At 42.0% G+C, this 22,724-nt stretch overlaps 1 pseudogene; it reads left to right on the top strand.

The window, feature by feature from the left end:
• Positions 1–8,024: 8,024 nt before the first annotated feature.
• Positions 8,025–8,707, top strand: LOC134019077 (putative nuclease HARBI1; annotated as a pseudogene).
• The last annotated feature ends 14,017 nt before the right edge of the window (positions 8,708–22,724 follow it).

Genomic DNA, 22,724 nt, shown 5'->3' with positions numbered 1-22,724 from the left:
GTAGCGATTGAGTTGCTTCTATTGGAATTTACGTTCCGTTGCATGGTTTAGGCTCAAGTTAAGTTTTTGTGGCGAAAAGTGAAGCTAACGGTGGCTAATTTGCTAGCCACAGTCAAAGACGTTACTAACGTCACGAAAACACGCGTGACTACCTTTGGCAGAACATTCGTTTCGCATCTGTTAACTTGGGGGATAGCTAGGCTAACTATAGCTTTACTGCAAGGCAGCTGCAGAAACGCCACAAGCAAAGAGGCCAGGGTGATAACTATTTACTCATTTTACTTTGTGATATGACACACAATTGTGATGTGTAATGTACAGTATAAGCTGATATTATTAAGGAAGTACATCTACTTTCGGAAACAGTAGTCTACTATTTCACTGAAGTATTAGCATCATGACATTAGCCTGTGTTGCCCGGGCAACACATACTACAGTGGTCTATGATGTAGCGTTATCTGTTTTCAATCGTTAAAATAAACATTCCTCACATATACATTTTCGTTGTAGGATTTATTCTGACATTAGTAAACGATTTGTTGGTGAAATTACCATTACCTGTGGTTTCAAACCAGTGTAGCTCACTGCAACGCTGTAGCTTACGCGAGACACTACAAAAACATCGACACAGCTGTAGGAAGTCAAACGGCGACAGAACATGTTCGGCACTCCCCTTACTTAAATCAAAAGTCTAACTACTAACCTGAACTTCATTGCCACAGCCTAAACTTTGTCAATCTGTTCATGAAAATAATTCATTTCAGCCTAAACCGTACAACGGAACGTTAAATCCAATTCAACCAACGCAATCGCTACCAAGACGAACACAGCAGTAGTCTACTGTACCGTAGTAGTACAATTTACCGGGGCTTCTCCACACAGGGCTATATCGCATTTTGCGTTGTTACTGACAATGATCGCTACCAGTGAGCTTTTTATGAATGAGCGATTTTCCACTAAATAAATGTCAAGCTTATTTACGTTTTGGGGGCATATTTTCAGTTAGCAGATGGTACTGTTTGAATCGCGATTCCATCTTCTACTGCCGGGTAACGTCGTAGAATAATCTTCAAAGGGGGTTCTTTATTAATGAATGAATGCAATGAGTAGGCTAAATGCCTGAAAATATCATGAGAAGGGAAAAACTTAAAATGACGTTTAACCTGTTTACGCTCCTGTTTCGCCCGCGAGACAAAAATGCTGCCTCCCCCTTCCTCAGTTACGACGCACTAAATTCTAACAAATATATTTTTTAGACGCTACACATGTTATACATCGTTGGAAAGCTACGATTCTTGTGCTTCCATTGAAATAAACCAATTCAAGATCAAGTCACAATAGCAAGCAAAGTCAACGTCTTTTTCCGGTGAACATTCCTTCAACAATGCCAAAGAAAAAAGTTGTACTCACCCTAAGTTGTTCAAATAGGTCCAGGTGTGCAAATCATGCCATCAAAACTTGATCTGCGTAAGTCCCAAGGGTTCAAAGTATCTAACCATGTAAAGTAATTCGTCCAAATACAATGTTTTACGTTCATGAATAGCCATTATCCTTTGTTTCATTATGCAAGTTAGCCGACGGAAGAAACAACTTGTTCACATAAAAGTGTTATTTTGTCCGGTTTATCAACGGAGTATTTACAAAATGAAGGTCTCAAAATGTCCGTTGAACCCTCCCCTTTTGATTGACACCTTGTTCGACCCAATAGGAGCTTCCATGCCCCGTTGACAGCCCTCTAAAGCCAACTAGGTCTGTGCGTCCTGCCCCCCCCCCGCCCCCCCCCCCCCCCCACACTCGTTCTAAACAAATTTCTCGAACTGGCTTCGACTGGCTCTGAAATTAGCTCGTTAGCCTTGTAGCTGACAGCTAGCTGAAAATGCCAATACCTCATTTGTATGCGTCTGTGGAGCCTTCAAAATAACAGTCGATTGCGCAATATGGTTGACAGAATCAGTGTTCTTTGTGCGCCAATCCTTGGAATCAGATAAAGCACTCCAATGTGTTCATGCTTCAGTTTTTGTGTTTCAGTATTACTAATTAGGGATTTAGCTATTATATATGATATTTCTAAGTACCAGAGATGGGCCAGAGATAACAATTATGAAAAATAATACCTTTTTATTTGACCTTGACCTTGGTTACAAAGGGTCATTTTGGAGTCTCCAAAAGACCCTTTTAGAAAATTCCTGGATGTATTCTTATAAAAACATGTGTCAAATATGAATATATTGTGGTATTATGTTTGACTTTTGATTTGAATTGGGTAAGGCTTCAACCTGTGGTCCAATTTAGTCTTCCAGATAATACCTACCACCTCTAGGCCTCTTCAGGCCTCTGTTTTCAAAACAAAATCTAGGCGGAAATAGAAATTTTCACTTTCCTTGTGTTCAAGCTTCTATTACTCAACACTAGAAGGACTGACAGGGGTCCTGACAACAGGGGACATAACTTCAGAGTGTCAGCTTTCAAAAGAGATCATTTACATGCATGTACTCCAAATGGTTCAAGAACAGCTTCCAATTTACTTTGGGTATGCTGTTTAGGCGTTTTCAGGCAAATTTAACAGGAACATGAAAAGGTTAAATCATAGAAATTAGGTCAATTTTTACACCGGTCTGCCAAATTTATTAGTTTTGATTCAACGATGAGGCTGCCTCTTGCAGGGGAAATGAGAAGGCATCTATTTCATTCTACACTTCACTCGTATTTTCAGTTGTAAATGAGCAGAAAAAAAAAAATGCTTTTAAATCTATGTAATCTTTATAAATAATAAGTATGCATTTTTATATAACATATACAGAAATATCAGTTGTAAAAATGTCATTCAAAAACGGACCCCTGTGCAACCGACGCAAGCAAGCACACCCTACAATTTCCCCAGAAATTGTACCCTCTCTAGTTCACATTGAATTACTTGCAAAAGTTTGAGATAATGCAGGATTATGTAGGCTAATATCACAAATTGTGAAAGACAACTTGGAAACACAATGGCTGTTCGCCTCAATTGCTGCTAGTACAATAGAAAAGACAAAAGCCTACCTACAGAAATGTTTTAGGAATAGTAGACTCCTTTTAGTTGAAGACGCATTTGCGTTGATTGAATTATAATTAAACGTAAATTGTGTTTAAAACTTAATTAAACTAGCCTGATAAAACGACTTTAACTTCTTCAAACATCATTAGGCTACTGTACCAAGTCAACTTTTAGAGGTTACTCGTATCCAAAAGACCATGTTAATTCCAACTTCTTTGGATGTGTCCGAACTTTACAAATGTTTTTTTTATTCTGGTCTAAGAGGTAAACTAGCTTGGCATCGCCAGACCAATTCAAATGCAAATGAGGAACAAATTGAGCTTGCGATTTGGTCGTTCACAGGTACGCTTCCCACGGAAGACACTTTATACAAACCTTGTGATACTGTTTCGACGTTTAAAATTAGGTTAAAAACGTTATTGTTTAGTCAATTCTACGACTGTTAAAGGTAAGTATGTTTGGAGGCAACGGGGGACGGGTTGTTTCCATCCTTATTCTTTAAGTGTAACTTATTTTAGAGTTCTCTTCCCCTGGAACAGATTTCATGTTCCAAATGAGGGGGGCTGTCGCTGTCTTGGTGTGTGGGGTTGCATCAAATTCCCCTTTTTTGCTCTGTTAAATTTCTGCACCAGTCCAGTCTTGACCGGTGGGGATCTCATTCTATTATGACTGTAACTGTTAGCTGCTCCTGGTATTCTCTAATCCCTGCTCTCCTCTCTTTGTCCCCCCCCCCCACACACATCCCTTGTGGTGTGGGGGGTTTGAGTTGTCAGCACCTGCCTGGTCGTCGGTCAGCCAACGCTGGACCTGGTCGCGAGTCTCCCGGTCCTGTCCTACATCTATAAAGTTGAATAATGGATTTTGGTGTTTTAAAAACCCATCGACACTGTATGACTATGTTTAGCCTGTGTTCTGCTCCTCTCTCCCACCAACCGTCTCTGGAGGAGGGGATCCCTCTCTGAATTGCTCCTCCCAAGGTTTCTTCCATTTTTTTTCTCCTGTTGAGAGTTTTTTGGGAGTTTTTCCTTGTCTTCCTTGAGGGTTTAGGTTGGTTGAGGGGCAGTTCTATGGGCATATGTGAAGCCCTCTGTGACATACTTGCGTGTAAAAAGGCCTATACAAATAAATTTGATTTGATTCGTAATTGATACAGGGAGTTTGGTCGCATTCTTCCGTGCTTTCGCTAGGCTGATGCGTATTAAGTTGATTGGAGTTGGTGCGCATTCTTCCGTGCTTTTGCGAGTTGCTTGATTGGAGTAGAGGAGGTGTCTTGGTGCGCTATCTTCTTCCCAAACTTTAGTTAGTTAATCTAACTCCCTTTAGTGCTGGTAGTCTTGGATGTGTCTATATCACTGTCATCATCATCACACACCCAACTATGACTGAACTTTGACTCATGATGGTTTCTGAACAAATGCATGTCAAAAGCACTGAAACATTATATTGAGAATGGACCCAGAGACAGCGCGAGGGTGATGTAATAGACAACACTGTGGGTCACAACAAACCTGAGACAGCGCGAAGAATAAAGGAAATGTTTCACTCTATTTTTTTATCATGAAAGTTGTCACAACATAGCTGTGGGTCAAAATGACCCCGATACCGCGCGAAGGATAAAGAAAATGTTTCACTTTATTTTTTTTATCATGAAAAGTTGTCACAACATAGCCGTGGGTCAAAACGAACCTAAGGTATCACGAGGGTTAACGAGGTTGATACGCCGAAACCGAAGTTAGATATGGATAGTAAAACTCAGACTGATCGCTTTCGCTCTTTTTGGCATTACGGATTCGTATTGAGCTGAGTAGGTCACCACGCGGATGGCATGACTGTGCATCAGCCAATCGGAACGCTCGTACTGTCGTTGCCTTTAAATAATAGCCAGTAACGTCTTTTACATATTTACAGAACAATTACTATACCGTGATATAAAATTACTCATACCGTGATATATTTTGGCCATATCGCCCACCCCTACGTAGATAGGTAGTTTTTTGGCTCCTTCCATTAAAACCTGATCTGAAAACGGAAGACAAACTGTTCTTCAGTTTAACTCCACATTTCAGTGCGACAAAGTTTTAGCGCTTTGCACATGCTTTCAGGAACTCATTTCACACGTATATAATGTACTTAGAAGCAAAACATGGAATTTACTTTACAAGATCTTTAAGACCCCGCGGGAACCCTGTGTTAGGGGCAGCATGAGTATGTAATACAATGACCATGACATGTCTATTTATTCTTACCACGTTCAAATGGTGTGCATAAATGTGACTGAAGATTCTGGAGTCATGCACAGATCCAGGCCATTTTGCTTCCACATTTGTGATGTGGTACATAGTCACACACCATCTCAAATACTTTAGTAAGTCAACTGCATAGTTGTCCCTTTTTAGAATTTGATAAAATATTACAAATCTGGAATATTAAGAATTCTAATACTAATTTACCTGCACATTTACACTGTGAACCCCCTTTTGGTTAGCAAAATCCCCTTCATTGGGGCCTGGTGGGGGGCCTTGATGGGGATGTGTGTGCAGTCTATGGCACCAATCACATTAGGGAAGCCTGGGGACACAAGTCTTCTTTTTGGCATGGTCATGATTGCATGATCTTCCTAACAATATTTAAGTTAAGTGGCTTGGAAATGCCACAAAACCCCTTAGCAACTGCCTGAGCGCCAGGTAGGGTTGCCACCTTCAATACAGAATAATAGGGACGCTTGCCGCAGGGTGGGGGGGAGGTTAGGGGGCAGTGGCGGTAAATCACAACTTAAAACATGTTTTCATAAAAATACTAAGATCCCGGCCGTGCCAAATGACGTTGTGTCCTTGGGCAAGGCACTTCACCCTACTTGCCTTGGGGGAATGTCCCTGTACTTACTGTAAGTCGCTCTGGATAAGAGCGTCAGCTAAATGACTAAATGTAAATGTAAGTAGTGGTAGTGTGCAGTATTGAAGCATGTCAAGCTAAAGAATATATTGTGCTTATTAAAGTTATGCATTGTGCTTATTAAAGTTATGAACTTAGAAGTGTGCTCAGGCTTAAACATTGGGTCTCACACTGGGTGTGGGAAGCAGGCTGTTCTTTGTGTCTCTATCTATTCATTTTCAGAAACAACCTTGAAACCGGGTGGAGATGGCACTTGAGCAGGTTGGACGCGTAGGCAAGAACAACTCCCTGAAGCACGAGAGAACAAGCTGAACCCTTTTTGATACTTGTGTTTCAATTGCATTGTATATAATATGCTGGGGCAGGGAAAGATAGCCAGTTGGACTTCGTGAACCAGCCCAAACTCTGTTGCGGGTAGGGAAACGTAGACAACCCCAGAGCTCTGTACTTGTTGATTTCCAACTGCTGCATTAAAGCTGATATTATCGGAGCTCTGCGACTCCAGACCACTCTTTCTAGAACACAGATTTGTGTCATTGAATACCATCATTACATATTGGAATAGACACGAAAAATATGAATCCTTCAAAGCCTACTTCCTTTTATAAGTGTACTTCTTATTACTGGGGGGGTATCTGGAGTTGCCTCCACCATTCTTACAAATCAAATCTCCGCCAAGAGACCCGCCCTTCTCTGACTCTGATTGGCCGTGAACCTGAAAGAAAACGATCAAACCAACAATGGCAGCGAGTATTACCCAATCAGGGGCAGAATAGGACGAGTCTTCACAGAATTCGGGTGGGATTATTTGCATGGGATGCTGCATTGACAGGGTATATGCAGGAATCCTGAAGTTAATTTCAATACCTTTTTAAGGCTTTTGAAGACCTTCTCAAAATATTTTAAGACCTCATCGCCACTTCAAGTTCTAATCTGCAACAAACCTTTAACTTAATAAACAGTTGTAGTTTGCAAATAAATTTATAGAGCACAACCATACAACAGAACTCAGATATAGTCCAGTCATTTTAAGCCAAAATGGGGGACAACCTAGGACAAATTGCAACAGAAGCAAACTCAACTGATTTTGTATCCTCAATATGTCCTGAGTAAGGAAAAGAAAAGCCCAGAAGAATCCCATTAGGGGAAAGTAAAAAAATAAATAAAAAAAGCCTATTCATACGCCTATTCATTCCTTTTCTCACGTGAATAGGGTAACATTTTTAACCTTTAGATATCACCATGAAAATTACGAAATTGATTACTTACATTAAGACAAACTAAAAATGTATTAGGCCTACAAGTTTTTGAAATTGTTTGTTAACATGGGCATCGGAGTGTTCTTGTTTCTCGTAACGAAGCAACCATGGTAAACATTTCTAGCTTTCAGTTTCAAGATAGAGAAACTAATCGCCTGTGTGGCTGCATATCTAGTCCTGTACGATACGTCTCTGTATTTGTACAGAGACATTAATAAAAAGAATGAGGCCTGGCGCAGGGTTGCCGACGTTGTCGGTGCTCCTGGTGTTTTTTTTGTACTTTCAAATTCAGTCTCGTCACATTACGTAACTTTGTTCTGTGGTACAGTAACTAGCTAGCCTGGCTGGGACTCCCTACAGTAGTCGTATCGACAGATTAGTAGAGACTTCGAGTAATATAATAAAACGTGTTTACACATGTCAACGTATATGTCTATTAAACATTTTTGTATAGGCTACAAGTTGTATTTTGATCGATATTGCGAGTACGTAAACCCAAGTCTGCACACTTTTCCTTGACGTTATACGAACTACAACAGTGACTTTAGAGAACTATAACTCTGCATTAATCTGTCTGACACCCCCCGAGCGTGGTGCACTGTGGGAAAGTGAGCGATGGCAAGCGATTCACGTCGCTGCAGTGTGAATGCCTCATGGTTGTTTTCAGCGACAGGCTTCAGCCATTGTATAAACTCATCCTTCTCCAACCAGGGGCCCGTTCTTCGTACGTCGCTAACTCAGTTAGCTGGATTTGATTGTTGACGATTCGAAGCTCATCCTGGACTTGCTGTCATAGCAACAGGTCCGTAATCTTAAACCTGCTCGGGAGCAGGTTTATTTTATGTAAACAGGATTTGATTGCGGCTTTATAAGCAGAGGTGATACAGGAAGTCTGTCACAGCCATGTCTTGCCCGTTTTTACGAGAGGAACCTGTTGCGGAAGATGCAAGGATCATTAGAAGAGCTTTTCGAATTAATCCCGTATTGCGTGATAGACAGGATCCTTTAGCGCAGCGCAATGCCATACTTCATGAGAGATATCGGTTTTCTCACGAGGGTGTCATTTATCTGATCAATCTTTTGGAACCACAAATTAAATGTTTGACTCGGGCTTTAACCACAGCACAAACTGTGTGCATTGCCCTGAGATTCTAAGTGGCACTTTCCTCTACACTATTGGAGATGCAGAGAACTTGGTGAAAAGTGCTGTCTGTCGTGCAATTTGCAAAGTGTACCTGGTGCTCAAGCATTTGCTAGGGGGTTTTGTGGTATTTCCAAGCCACTTAACGCCCCAGGTCGTAAAACAGAATTTTTACACAATTGCAGGTAGCCCACATAAAATATTGTTAGGAAGATCATGCAATCATGACCCATGCCAATAAGTAGACTTGTGTCCCCAGGCTTCCCTAATGTGATTGGTGCCATAGACTGCACACACATCCCCATAAAGGCCCCAATGAAGGGGATTTCGTCAACCGAAAGGGGGGTTCACAGTGTAAATGTGCAGGTAAATTACTATTAGAATTCCTAATATTCCAGATTAGTAATATTTTATCAAATTCTAAAAAAGGACAAATATGCAGTTGACTAAAATCCCTTAGATGGTGTGTGACTCTGTACCACATCACCAATGTGGAAGCAAAATGGCCTGGATCTGTGCATGACTCCAGAATCTTCAGTGTCACATTTATGCACATCATTTGAACGTGGTAAGAATAGTCATGTCATGGTCATTGTATTACATACTCATGCTGCCCCTAACAGAATAGTGTTTTCCACTATACAAGTGACTATGACGGGCTCCTGCTTGGAGACAGGGGCTATGCCTGCAGGCAGTATTTTATGACGCCATTTCCTGACCCAAACCCCGGACCACAAACCCGTTTTAATGCAGCTTTGAGCAAAACAAGGGCACACATTGAAATGACCGTTGGCCTACTAAAGGCAAGATTTCAGTGCCTGAAAGGTTTTAGGGTTGCACCTGACAGGGCCAGCGACATCATCTTTGCATGTGCTGTGTTGCACAACATTGCCACCATTAGAAAGGAGAGGACCCCTGTGGTGGAGGTGCAGCCAGATGATCACCTCCAGCCAGTGCACCTGGACCAACCCAGTGGCAGAGCTGCACGACACAGAATCGTGGAGCACCATTTTCAATAAGGTAAATCAAAGACAAGACAAATATGCTTAGTCCCTTGAGTTTAAATTAAATTCTCATACACTGGTCATATTAGGACAATAGTACTGTGTGAAATGGTGTATTAGCACTTACTCTGAAGTTCCCTTTGAAGCAGCTCTCTCGAGTGCCAATTTCCTCTTCTTCAAGTTGTCAATTTCTATTTCTCCCCTTAATTTTTGGTTTTCAGGCAATAGTACTCAATCTGTACTTGGAGTTGACGTTTGTAAAGGGAACGGATGTCACCCTGTGCCAGTGGTGGACCAAAAATAAATTGCAACAAAAATAAAAAGGAAAAATACAACACCTCACCTCTGTATGACTTTGTGTAGACTCTTCTGTGGGCCTTTCTGTGGATGTGGACCCCTGTAACTCACATATTGTAGTCAGAAATATGATAAGTACATGAGTATATATATATATATTCAGTCAAGTTAATTATGCACTTACAGGTACTTCCTCAAAATGACCGACATCCGACAGGGTTTCTTCACTGTCCTGTGTAATGGAAACAAATGGGTATTACAAATGGTTGCGCTTCCCTCTCTTTTGAAGTAAAACATTAGAAAGTCTACTTACTGCATATGCTTCAGCCAGCACTTGATTGGGAACAGCAGGTAAAAGCATTGGTGTATTATGTACAACTGCAAGGGGAAAACAATGTCATTACAATGAACCACTGGAAATAATTTGATCAATATGGCAACATATTTTTACATGAACTCTAAATAAGTTAAAACATCACTAATATTTGACATAGTTAAAATTACTGTGACAGCCATTTTGATTGTACCTAATTTAAAGCAGCAACTAATTATTGCACAGTGTGCTAGGAGAATTGAAAGCTCATTTACCAGTAACAAAGGTATTGCTGCTACTGGTCCCTGGATGTGGGTCTGCGGAAGAGCTGCCCCCTGGGATGCCCTCCAGAATGGGTCGATTTACAACCCAAGGGCCAGCTCTTCTGCCGGGGTATAAGGTGGGGGTGCAGGACCACCACCGGTTCTTTTTTGTTCAGCCTTTTTCTTGGTTGCTGTTACAAACAGACAAACACATTCTGTAACAGTATATTTTTAAAAGATACTAAGAAAAGTAGAAGTACTCTACCATTTTGTAGAATGTTCTTGTACTTCACTTTTACTTGTTCCCATGATCGTGTGGGTCCCGTGGTGGCTCTGACATTAAGTTGAGAACATAATTATGAAATTATTGAAATACAAAAATGTTACTGTCATGAGTGATTACACATCTAACATGGGTCACCACTTATACATTTGATTTGTCTGCTACCTTTTGCTAGCCGTCTCTCCTGTCTTTTGCAGACTTAGCAGTGTTCCCTTGCGTTTTAATTTCTGCCTCAAATTCTTGATATCCTTCAAGCAATATCTCTTGGTCTATGGACGAGAAAACCTGGGCACGCTCTTTAGCCATGGTAACCTCCAGCCAATAGCAGCGTTGCTGATCAAGGCTTCTACAATCGATGCATACCCCCTTTTATACCAACGCATGAAGAGGCAATTATCCCGGACAACTTAATCCAGCTATACTAATCATTGACAACAGGTGGGTTCGAAGAACCGAATTAGCCCGCTCATGATTAGCACGATAATGTCATCTTGGATGTGTCATTTGATCTCGGATGTAATAAGCGACGTACGGAGAACGGGCCCCAGGAGTCCGCAAGTTTACATCTCCCCATTTTGGAGTCTGTTTCGCTGTGACATATAGGGGGCGACACATCACCTAACCGTGCATTTCGCAAAATATATGACTCGCTGACCGAGCATGTCGTTGTTTATAATATGGGGAGGAAAATACATATATTCAGGCACTTTTTGGAGTCAAACTGTTTGGACAAATCTTGAACAAAATGTAATACCTCATTAAATCGGGATTAAGACTTCCTAATACCTTTTAAGGGCCTTAATTTTCCCAAAATGGATTTATCAACTTTTAATACTTTTTAAGACCCCGCGGATACCCTGATAAAATAAGCCTGCTCCCGAGCAGGTTTAACTTTACAGACCTGTTGCTATGACAGCAAGTCAGGGATGAGCTTCGAAGAACCGGACAATCCAAGATAATGACAAATTGTCAACAATCAAATCCAGCTAACTGAGTTAGCTACGTATGGAGAACGGGCCCCAGACCTACATTTAGTCTCTGAGTGCCTCATTTACTAACAGGATTGCGCCCATTTCAGGTGTGAAATAGCGGATATAGACATAACACCGTATTTACACAGGCAGCGCACTTGAGTAAAAACGCAGATTACCGCTACTGGGAGGGTATACGCAGGGATGTTGAAGGATTCAAAGTCTTTGTGTCTATTCCAATATCTAATGATGGTATTCAATGACACAAATCTGTATTCTAGAAAGAGTGGTCTGGAGTCGCAGAGGTCCGATAATATCAGCTTTAATGCAGCAGTTGGAAATCAACAAGTACAGAGCTCTGGGGTTGTCTACGTTTCCCTACCCGCAACAGAGTTTGGGCTGGTTCACGAAGTCCAACTGGCTATCTTTCCCTGCCCCAGTATATCATATACAATGCAATTGAAAACACAAGTATCAAAACAGGGTTGAGCTTGTTCTCTTGTGCATCAGGGAGTTGTTCTTGCCTACGCGTCCCACCTGCTCGGGTTCCATCTCCACCCGGTTTCAAGGTTGTTTCTGAAAAAAAGAACAGCCTGCTTCCCACACTCGGTGTGAGACCCTATGTTTAAGCCTGAGCACACTTCTAAGTTTCATAAGACATAACTTTAATAAGCACAATACATAACTTTAAGACATGCATCCTTCATAAATCCTGTTGTTATATTCACTCATGCACAGTGCCCATGATGCATTCAGTGATTAAAATGCCACACATATTAATAACTGGGATTATAGTTAGTGCCGTGCCCGATATGCAGCTGGTGATTACAGTTCTAGAATATGTGTTGTAATGTATTATACATTTTTTTATGTAGTGGGGGCTAAACGCACGTAAACGCCGTTTATGCACCTCCCGAAATTCGGAAATAGTGTTTATCCACCTCTAAATTGCAGAAATTGCGTTTATCCACCTCTAAATAGCGTTTATGCACGTTTACGCACATCTAAGTTCCCTGCGCCTCGTATTCTGCCGTTGGAATAATCCTAAATAAATTTGGTGTAATTTTAAAACACCAAAGACTAAATTTCATATTGTTTAACATATAAATGCTGTAGTGCGGCGGCGACACCAATCAGGATCCACGAAGTATGTACACACACGTTGTGGATTAGTTTACCTGTTCGGAATGGATTTATTAGCCATGGATATCAGGCGATTTTTGAAGAGACCATCGAGTGCTCCCACTCCCACAGATGCCCGCAAAAGGCCTCAAGTACAGAGTGATCAATTCACGTTTGTAAACGTTGTTTTGGTTTGCATAACATCGCATTAAGACAGGGACAAACGGCTAGCCTACTATTATTAACGTTCTTTTAATTACGATGATGCAGATACAAGTAAGGGGGGGGGGTTAACCCTAACCCAACTCATAGTTTACCCACCTCTATTTTTACCACTACACCACTGGGTATAAGGGAAAGTGGGTGTGTATATTTCTAGCTCCTGTTCGCTGAACTTTTTTTTCTTTTCCTCAAATCACCCATGGTGGCAGTAACATGCAGGCGATTTTTCCCGTCTTTTAACAGCGCGCTAATTAACACTAATGGGCGCTGATTGACCGACGAGGATCTGGTTTGATAAATACCACGCAAAATGCGGAAATACACCGTCCGCTATTTGCGGTTGTCCAAAGGCGCAGATTAAGCTGTGGTCGCAATGTTAGTAAATGAGGTCCTGAGTGTTTTATGTGTTAATTACTTGGTCTTTGCATCGTACCAGCTGAGTTACGGAATGCAACCGTCTGTGATCTGACATAGATAGGTGGCTGTGATGTAGATAGGTGGCTGTGATGTAGATAGGTTGGGTTTTGCCCGGCCTATATAAAACCTGACCTGAAAATGTGTGAGAAACGGTTCAACGGTCTAACTCCACATTTCAGTGGAACAAAGTTTTAGACCTTTGCACATGCCTTCAGCAACTCATTTCACACATATATGGGTGATTCTTGGAAAATGTGTACTTTTAGAGTCTCAGGTCATATTTTTAAAAATAATTGCAGTTTTGGACAAATACCTCTTTCTGTGTGAAAATGGTGATAAAAAACTCTTATAAAAAATTCACCACCTCTTAAATATAATTTTTTAATACTTTTCATCCACCTGAAAGTTGCAAAATCACTGTTTTTGCCTTGTCACACACCCAGAGTTTCAAACTTCAACAATGAAAAAAAAGGTTATAAGTATCACTTATATGACAACTGTTGATGCATTTGAATAAAGGAATACTAAAATAAATAACATATATTATAATATTTGATTTGAGTCCACAGTCAATATTACTTTTTATACAAAATATACCTGTCACACAGCATTGGCGTCATTTCCACCACAACGACTACTGTCCCTTTAAAAAAGGTTCTAGTGAAAAATTGTTACGGTGGTTTCCATGGAAATGTATAGTGACATTAGAGCACATGCAGGACATGGAGGCCAGATAAATATCCATCCACAACTTTTGAAGAAAATGCAAGGTAAATATCGCTTGTTCAGCAAATATATTTATTGTATGTCATTTCCAAACATGCTGTAGTTCCATTGTTGTTTTGAAAAAGATTACAAATTTAACATGAAAGGCATTGTTTTGTGTACATGAACTGCTAGCTATCAATTCAGAGCTAATCAATGAAGCGACCATCCATTTTTTATCACAGAACTGTTGAAATGTCATTTCCACCACAGTCATTTCCACCACGCTTCCCACTGTGGTGGAAAAGACAGAACGTGGTGGAAATGACATTTAAGATTATATGAGTGGTATAGATTGTGAAAGTAAATATATTCCTTTAATAGGCTCTAGGCTGTTGTACTTTTATACTATATAGGCATATACTATACATTTTTTACAATGTCTTTTAATAATATTAGCCTATTTTATCTGTTTTTAAGATGCCAAAGACAACAAAACAAAGATCCCAAGCCTACAGGGACAAAATAAAGGCTGACCCGATAAAATATGAGGAGAAGCTGAAAAGAGACAGAGAAAGATATTTGATGAAGAAAGAAAAAGGTGTGGTAAAGTCGATCACAGAGCTAACAAAGCGGAAGCAACGCAACAAGCGGAGAGAATGGAGAACATACCAACAAAACAGAAGAGAGAAAATAAAAAAAACTCAAACCTTACAGACCTACCTCACCACCACCACCCCTCCACAGTCTCCTGAACCTGCCATTCCACTTGGACAAGTTGTTGACCTGCAGCCCACTCCACAGTCTACGCTATCCCAAAAGGAGAGAGGTAGAAGAAAGGTGGCAAGGCATCGGATGAAGGTGTACACTGCATTATATGAGAGCAATGCAAAACTTGAGAAAGCCATCCAAAATGTGCATAAATACCGCCAGCGGTTTGAAAGGCTGAAGAAAAAAATGGAGCAGACGGACTCTCCAAATGCAAAGGCCAAATGGATGCAGAACCACAAATTCTCAGAAAGACCTTGGTCTTCCACAACGCATTGTTGAGCGAGCTGAGACAAAAGTACAAACATCTCAAATTACATAAAGACAAACGCATGATCTCTGCCATAATGGCAGGAAAAGTCCTGAGAAAGTACAGGCTCCAAAAAAGGGCTCAAGCCGAGGTTGGCATTAGGGCAACGCAACATAATAAACAACACACAAGGAAGCACATAGGCAAAGGCAAGAAAATTCAAGCATTCCTGGAGAGGGACGAGAACAGCAGGTCATCCACAGGCAAAAGGGAGACACTGACAAGGAGAAAGATTAAACAACAAAAACGCTACCTGTGTGAGCCTATGAAAAAGCTCCATAGCAAGTTTATCCAAGAGTATCCAAACACAGATATCTCATACAGTGAGTTCTGTAAGAATAGACCATTCTGGATCGTGAAGCCAACAGTGAGGGATAGAGATACCTGCATGTGCAAAACCCATGCAAATGCACAATGCAAGGCAGACAAGTTGCTCTACCTTAAGGTCATCAAAAGCAATAACATTGAGGATCTGGTAGAGTCCATATGCTGTTCCCCAAACCAGCAGTGCATGTACAGGGAATGTGCTGTTTGTGAGGAGAAAACCCTGGATGTCTCCACTTTTGACCCTGGTACCCACACGTCCTGGTTTGAGTGGAAGGGGAAAGCAGAGGAGAGAACGAAGAAGAAGAAAGATGGGACTGAAGAGAAATTCACTGTGCATTTAACTGTTAAAGAAAAGGTAGAGGGCACTCTGCATACCTTGCTGGAGGACTTTTCAAAAGAACTGAAAACAAAACTAGGGAAACATGTCTACAATATAAGACACCAGCACACTACCCTTCGGAGTTTGAAAGAAAAGCTGTGCGAAGATGAGGTTGTGCTACACATTGATTTTGCTGAGAATTTTCTCTGCAAATACGCCTCTGAAATACAGGCGGTACATTTTGGAGATTCACACAAGCAGGCTTCTTTGCACACTGGTGTAGCCTACACCAAAGATGGCATTGTGTCAGTGTGCTCAATCAGCCCCTCTTTCCGGCATGATCCCTGTGCAATTTGGGCGCATCTATGGAAAGTTCTCTCCTTCCTAAAAGAGAAGTGCCCTTCAGTTACAGTGCTGCACATTGTCAGTGACGGGCCAACCACACAGTACCGCTCAAAGAAGAATTTCTTCTTCTTCACCAACCTGCCATATCAGATGGGCTGGAAGAAACTGACATGGAATTTCCTGGAGGCTGGCCACGGCAAGGGCCCTGCAGATGGCATTGGAGCGGCGGTGAAGAGAAGAGCCGATGACCTCATCGCTGGAGGCAAGGATATTCAAAATGCACAAGTGCTCTTTAGTGAGCTTCAGCAGCAGACATCTGCTATACAACTTTTTTATGTTGAGCCAGAGGAGATTGACTCTATGGATATGCATTTACCATCGGAGCTGCAGACCATTCGGGGCACAATGAAAATCCATCAGGTAATAGTATGAAAGTGCCCTCCTAAATAATTATTATGAAATATGAAACAATAACTACTTTATTGTCAGTTTTCATTAATTCATTTTGTATCCCTGAACGAGACTCAGTTAAGGAAACATGCACATGTAACATCACATACTTGTATGCGCATAAAGTATCATACCTGTGGAGCATAAAGCGCCATCAAACAAACATGGTGCTTAGAACCACTAACAAACCACCACAATCCCAATATAGGCACAATCCTAACAGATTTTTGTTTCTCTCTCCTCTCAGATAATGTCTTCCAGTCCAAGCCAGATGTCATGGAGAATCCTCAGCTGCTTCTGCTCTGCGCCTCTTGATTGCCAGTGCTACCAACCCGAGATGGTCACGTTCCCTACATGGGATGAAAATATTCCCTCAGCCAGTACATCACATCCAGTCACCGTCCATCACAAGCAGCGTATTGATGATCTCAACGAGGGCCTAGTTGGTCAGTGGTGTGCCGTGAATTATGATGGCGATGCTTATCCTGGCATCATTCAAGATGTTGATCGGTATAGTGGAGCTCTAGTGAAAACCATGAGCCGTGTAGGTGAAAATCGGTTATTTTGGCCTCAAAGAGATGACATAGTTTGGTATTAAACCATGCATGTCCTAGGCCTTATCCCTGAGCCTGTACCCGTCACTAAAAGGCACAAAGAAATTATTGTGCCTGTTTGGAAGGAAATCCGAGGGGCACTTCGTAAAAGTTGTCTATGACACTACAATCACTAGTTCTTTGAATACAAGTTAAGTGTTCATTGAAGAGAGACTCTCTATTGACTCTCAAAAAGAAATCATCATTTATTTTAAGTATTCTTGCCAACCCACCAGCTTTGGGGTTATTTACAGCATGTACTGTTACAGTTCTGTGAGAGTTTGAAGATTTTGCCAAAAAGCCAGAAATTAGATGTTGGCTTATAGCAACACCAAAGTGAGTGGATGGTTTTCACATGGTGTTGTAAATGAAGTTGAATGATTTATGTTTTTTCTAATAAATATATCTATGTTTTCTCTAAGTGTTTAGCTTTTGTCATTTCCACAACACCTTGTCATTTCCACCACAGCTCGTCATTTCCATCACAGCACATATTTTTCACAAAATTCCCCAAAATTAGTCAGCTCATATTAAAATCATGTTTACATTTATTGATGGCTTGCATTACTTTATGTAAAAAAAAAACAGATTATTAATTATTTACAAGGACCTACCCAAAGTAATATTGAATTTCACACTGTGAAAAGTGTACAGTTCAGCATTTGATCCTTAGGACAGTTAAAATAAGGTAATTAAAAAATGAATTATTGTTATAAATAGTAGTTACTGGTACAACTAGTTAAGATAATGGTCCTAGAAAATTCTAGGATGTTTAAATTATTACACTGTTTATTTATAGGTGTTAAATGAAATGTGGTGGAAATGACATTTGTTTACTCGGGGTCAGATAAAAATGTGAAAAAAAACCATTAGTCTTGTAAATTTAGTTTGAAGTTTAATGGATATCCATACTACACTAGTTATTTAAACATATGGAGCTGTGTGAGTTGAATTTGTATAATGTTTTTTTCACTCCACTTCACAAGGCCAAAAGTACACATAATCTAAGAATCGCCCATATAATTGAATTAGACGCTAAGACTGGAATTGTACCTTTTTAGCATCCATGTCTTCCTGCGTAAGGAGTGCCGTAAAAAGTCGATCTTGTTGTGAGAGAAAGCGACAGAGGCAGTGTAGCTTTTTACCTTCCCTAGCACAAAACATCTTATCTAGCGACAAGTGACAAATCTAGCGACTTTCCATTACTTTGGCAATCTCCGTTTTCGTCGTTGAGCAGCAGCAAAGTAACTAATTGTACGTCTGTTGTCATTAGGGTTGCCAACTTCCTCAACCCCAAATGAGGGACATTTTCTTCCAGGATATAGAGAACAACTTTTGTTGTTATTTGCAGATGTTGTTGCATTTCAACTCTGTAGTGGTTTGACAACTGACAAACTGCTGTCAGTACTATCTTCGCTTTCTGGCACATATGCCCCCCCGGTCTTTGCATCGTACCAGCTGAGTAACAGAATGCAACGGTCTGTGATGTGACGTAGATAGGTGGCTGTGACGTAGATAGGTTGGGTTTTGCCCGGCCTATATAAAACCTGACCTGAAAATGTGTGAGAAACGGTTCAACGGTCTAACTCCACATTTCAGTGCAACAAAGTTTTAGACCTTTGCACATGCCTTCAGTAACTCAATTCACACATATATAATTTACTTGGAAGCAAATAATGGAATTTGTTTTACAGCGTCTTTATGCGTTGTCTGCTCAGACTGGAATTGTAGCTTTTTAGCATCCATGTCTTCGTGCGTGAGGAGTGCCTTATCTTATCTAGCGACAAATCTAACGACTTTCCGTTACTTTGGCAATCTCCGTTTAAGTCGTTGACCAGCAGAAAAATGACTAATTGTACGTCTATTGTCATTAGGGTTGCCAACTTCCTCAACCCCAAATGAGGGACACTTTCTTCCAGGATATAGAGAACAACTTTTGTTGTTATTTGCAGATGTTGTTGCATTTCCACTCTGTAGTGGTTTGACAACTGACAAGATGCTGGGGAATCGAACAATCTTCTCGTTTTGGATAAGGATGGTGAAGAGGATTTGGGGAGGAATAAAAGATTAAGATGTCAACAGAATAGCCATGTGCTCAAAGGTCAAAAAGAGGTTTTAGTGACTCCTATGTGTGTAAAGGGCAGGTGCATCGAAGGTTTTTCTATATATATTTTGGCTTGTTTTCAATGGAGACACAGAAGGTCAGTGTGAGAAGGATGGTTCACAAGAATTGACCAAGAAACAATAGATCCATTTGAAAAACATCATTTATTCAACACGACACAATCGTTTCTTCAGGACAAGTCGATCATTTATTCGACACCACTTTATCTTTGATGTGAAAACAGGAGAAAAGGCTAGTCACAATGATACATTTGTTGTGGTTTCTCAAGACATTCAATGTAGTAACAACCGTGCATTTTTTTGTGCACTATTCACACATTCACAGAATAGTCTTAATACAGTTTAGCGTACTCTTTGAATACAGTTTTAGTTTACTCTCTTTCCGGACATTTGATGCACAACAGCAGCGTTTTTCTCAAACCCCGGTGACATTGTCAAAGCAGAAATACCCCCCACGCGACGACAACAAATACGAGCGTCTACACGACAGCATAAACCGTGGAAAATTACTTTAAAGCTTCCAATTTTGTTACAAAGCAAACATTTACACCCCACACAGCATGCTGGGAATTGAAGAGACAGTCTGGTATACTTGTCATTCGACAGTTGGAAAGCTCGATCCGAGGTAAGTCTGGTGTCCGAAGGGTCCCGGACACCCGCAAGCCTCTACACCTCGTCAAGGTCTCGGATCTCGTAGAGGTGAAAGGCGGAAACCAAAGTAATAAAAAACAAACAAAAGAGAACTATTTACAAAACGTCCAAGGCTCTCCAGGAGAGGCACACAGTGTCACTGTCACTTCGCCCCCTTGGGAGCAGCGTCTCTCTGCTCCGCCAGCCAAGCCTCGACGCTCTTCCCGCCGGAGGCCACCGAGCAGAACGAGTGCAAGCCGAAGCGGCTGTGCCCGATGTCCCGCCGCCTGGGCTGGCCGCACTCGCTGCATCGGTAGACCTTCCGGGACTGCTTCTCTGGCACACCCGCCTCAGACCTCTGCCGTTTCCTCCAGGCCGTCCACCTGGACGGGTCTGCAGAGGGGGGGGGGGGGGGGGGGAGGTGGAGGATCGGCGGGCGGCCAGGAAATGTCCTGGGACAGAGACGTCGAGGCTGGGGGCACGGCTGGCTGAGTGGGCGCTGAGGGGGCGGGCCGTTCCTCCCGGGGAGCCTGGCGTGCGAGACCCTGTCCCGTCCGGTGGTCGAAGGGAGCCTGCTGGTGTCCCTCCTCCTTCTGGTAGTGGAGGGGCCTGGCAGCGGGGAGAGGCTGGGTGGCAAGGCCCGGGAGCTGGAGCCAGGCCTTGAAGAAGGACTGCCCTCTCCACTTGTAACAAAAACGCACACACACGCACGTCGTGTCAAAAGAGACTGTCACGCGCCGTCACGCAAACGAGTCACACCGACTGTTCTCTCTCACCACTGGGACAGGGTCCGCTGGTTAAGCTCATAGAGCTGGAGCTGGGTCTGGTCCATCAGCCTCCGGCTGGCCAGCACTGCCTCTCTGATGGCCGCGTAGTCTGCCATGACGAGGGCCCACCTCGACCTCCTGACCCCGGCGGACCGCGCGGCGCTGGGGTGGAGACGGCAGAGCTGGCTGCAAATGGCCTCGACCAGGCGGCTGGTGCCCGGCCAACTTGCGGGGCCGGAGGCTGTTCCGAGCAGGCAACTGAGAGAGGAGAGGAGGGGGAACGACCATTGAAGACCGTGTAGGTTTGAGCTTTGGATTTTTTTTAATTAAAATTTAAAAAAACGCACCGTTGAAGGGACTCCTTCCCGGCCACGCCGGGAAACTTGCCGCTCTTCGTTGCCTTAAACCTCCCCCTGACTAGCCTCTCCTGGTGTTTGGCAGAAGAGGCTATACACAGCGGGGATAAGGATTTTGGAGAAATGAAAAAAATGTGATTTTTTGGGGGGGGACTCTTACTTGTATGTGAGGACAGCCGGAAAGAGGCACCGGTGTTCGGCGTCCAGCTGCCTCACGATGCCCTGCGACCATGCCACCACCTCCTTCGTACACCCAGAGCACGCCAGGTACTCAGTGGCCATGAGGTACCAGGCGTCGATGTCTAAGACCTTCCGGATGGTCTTTGTGTACTTTTTGCCCCCCACGGAAAGAAAATGAAAGTTAGAAAAGCTATTCGACACCATGAAAACAGTCTGTGTGAGGAAGCTTGGCGCGTGCCTGCAATTATGTAAGACGCTTGAAATTATGCTGCATGCGAGGGAGGGGGCAGTGATGAAAGCTAGACTAAATGAGTAGCGCGCAAGCACGCACACACATGCTTACTTAAGCCGATTTTGGGGACACATGTAAAAACACCCCCACTCTGGGGACACCACCTTCTGAATGGTTTAGAGTGATGCTACCAACTGGTGTTTACTACAAGGGCCACCCACATTGTAAAAATCACTTGATATTTTGAATACAACCTTGTCTTAACAATATGAAAATTTGCCTTTAGTTTGGGGACAAGTATTATTGAACCCACCTTTGAGGTCCATACCTATAAATACACACAAACACTACTTTTGGGGACAAGTGTCATTAGTCATGTACTGTATGTAGAAGCTTTTAAAAAAATCTATAAATAAGTTGTAATGAGCAACATTAGGTAAGTACTAATATTATAGATTTAACCCGCTTGTTATCTTCGGGTCATTGTGACATACCGTCGTATTGCGACAACTTTACCGCATACAAAAACAAAGTGAAGCATTTTCTTTTAACCTTCGGGCTGTCTCAGACCCCCCACATTGTGAAGGTTAAAATAATTATTTTTATTTGTTTTTGTATTGGGTAAAATTGGGTAAACACAACGATGGTTCGTTATGAACCTTTGGGTCAAGTGACCCGAAGGCAGCACGAGGGTTAAATAGGCCGCTAGGGATTGTCAAGAGGAGGACCAAATCATTTCAACGTACCTGGACTTACAAAACGGCAACGAACTTCAAACATTGCAACTTTACAGCCTACTGCCTATATTGGTCTCGAAATGATTACTGGAGAAAGGTGGCCAGCCTCACCATTGATACCATCAACGATTTGCATGTTGCAACTTAGGTCTTCTTTGAGGGCTGTAGGTGACAACTGTATGAAGTACAAGTACCACATAGTGAATCATATAATCCCCTTACTATATTGACCCACTATAACACTTTGGCTACTTACATAGCATAATGTATCTATACCAGACAATAAATGAAAAGCCATTACCTTGTAGGAAGCAGACAATATTTTCCCCATAAATGCCTTTATAAAAACTCAATGATAAAAAAGTTTTGCTCCAGATTAGTTTAACCCACTCACCACCTCCCCATCACCAAGTTCTGGCAGTGGTCTGTTCCAGTGGAGCCTTACAAAAGCAACGGTACTGTTAAACTGTGAAATAAGAGACCAGATACATTTAATTTGTGATTTAGTAACATGTCTTCCAAAAATACAGCACAAAGGGGATTTTTTTGCACATTGTACCACAACCCAACATTGTGTGTAGTCCCCAGTAACAAAGCGCATAGATGCCACAACCTTCACCCACCTTCATCAAATTGGGGCTGAAAAATAATAAATTAATGAGT

This window comes from Osmerus eperlanus, chromosome 1, assembly GCF_963692335.1.
Source record: "Osmerus eperlanus chromosome 1, fOsmEpe2.1, whole genome shotgun sequence".
NCBI classification, from domain to species: Eukaryota; Metazoa; Chordata; class Actinopteri; order Osmeriformes; family Osmeridae; genus Osmerus; species Osmerus eperlanus.
The sequence above is the reverse complement of the archived record's forward strand: the minus strand, read 5'-3'. Positions and strand labels throughout refer to the sequence as shown.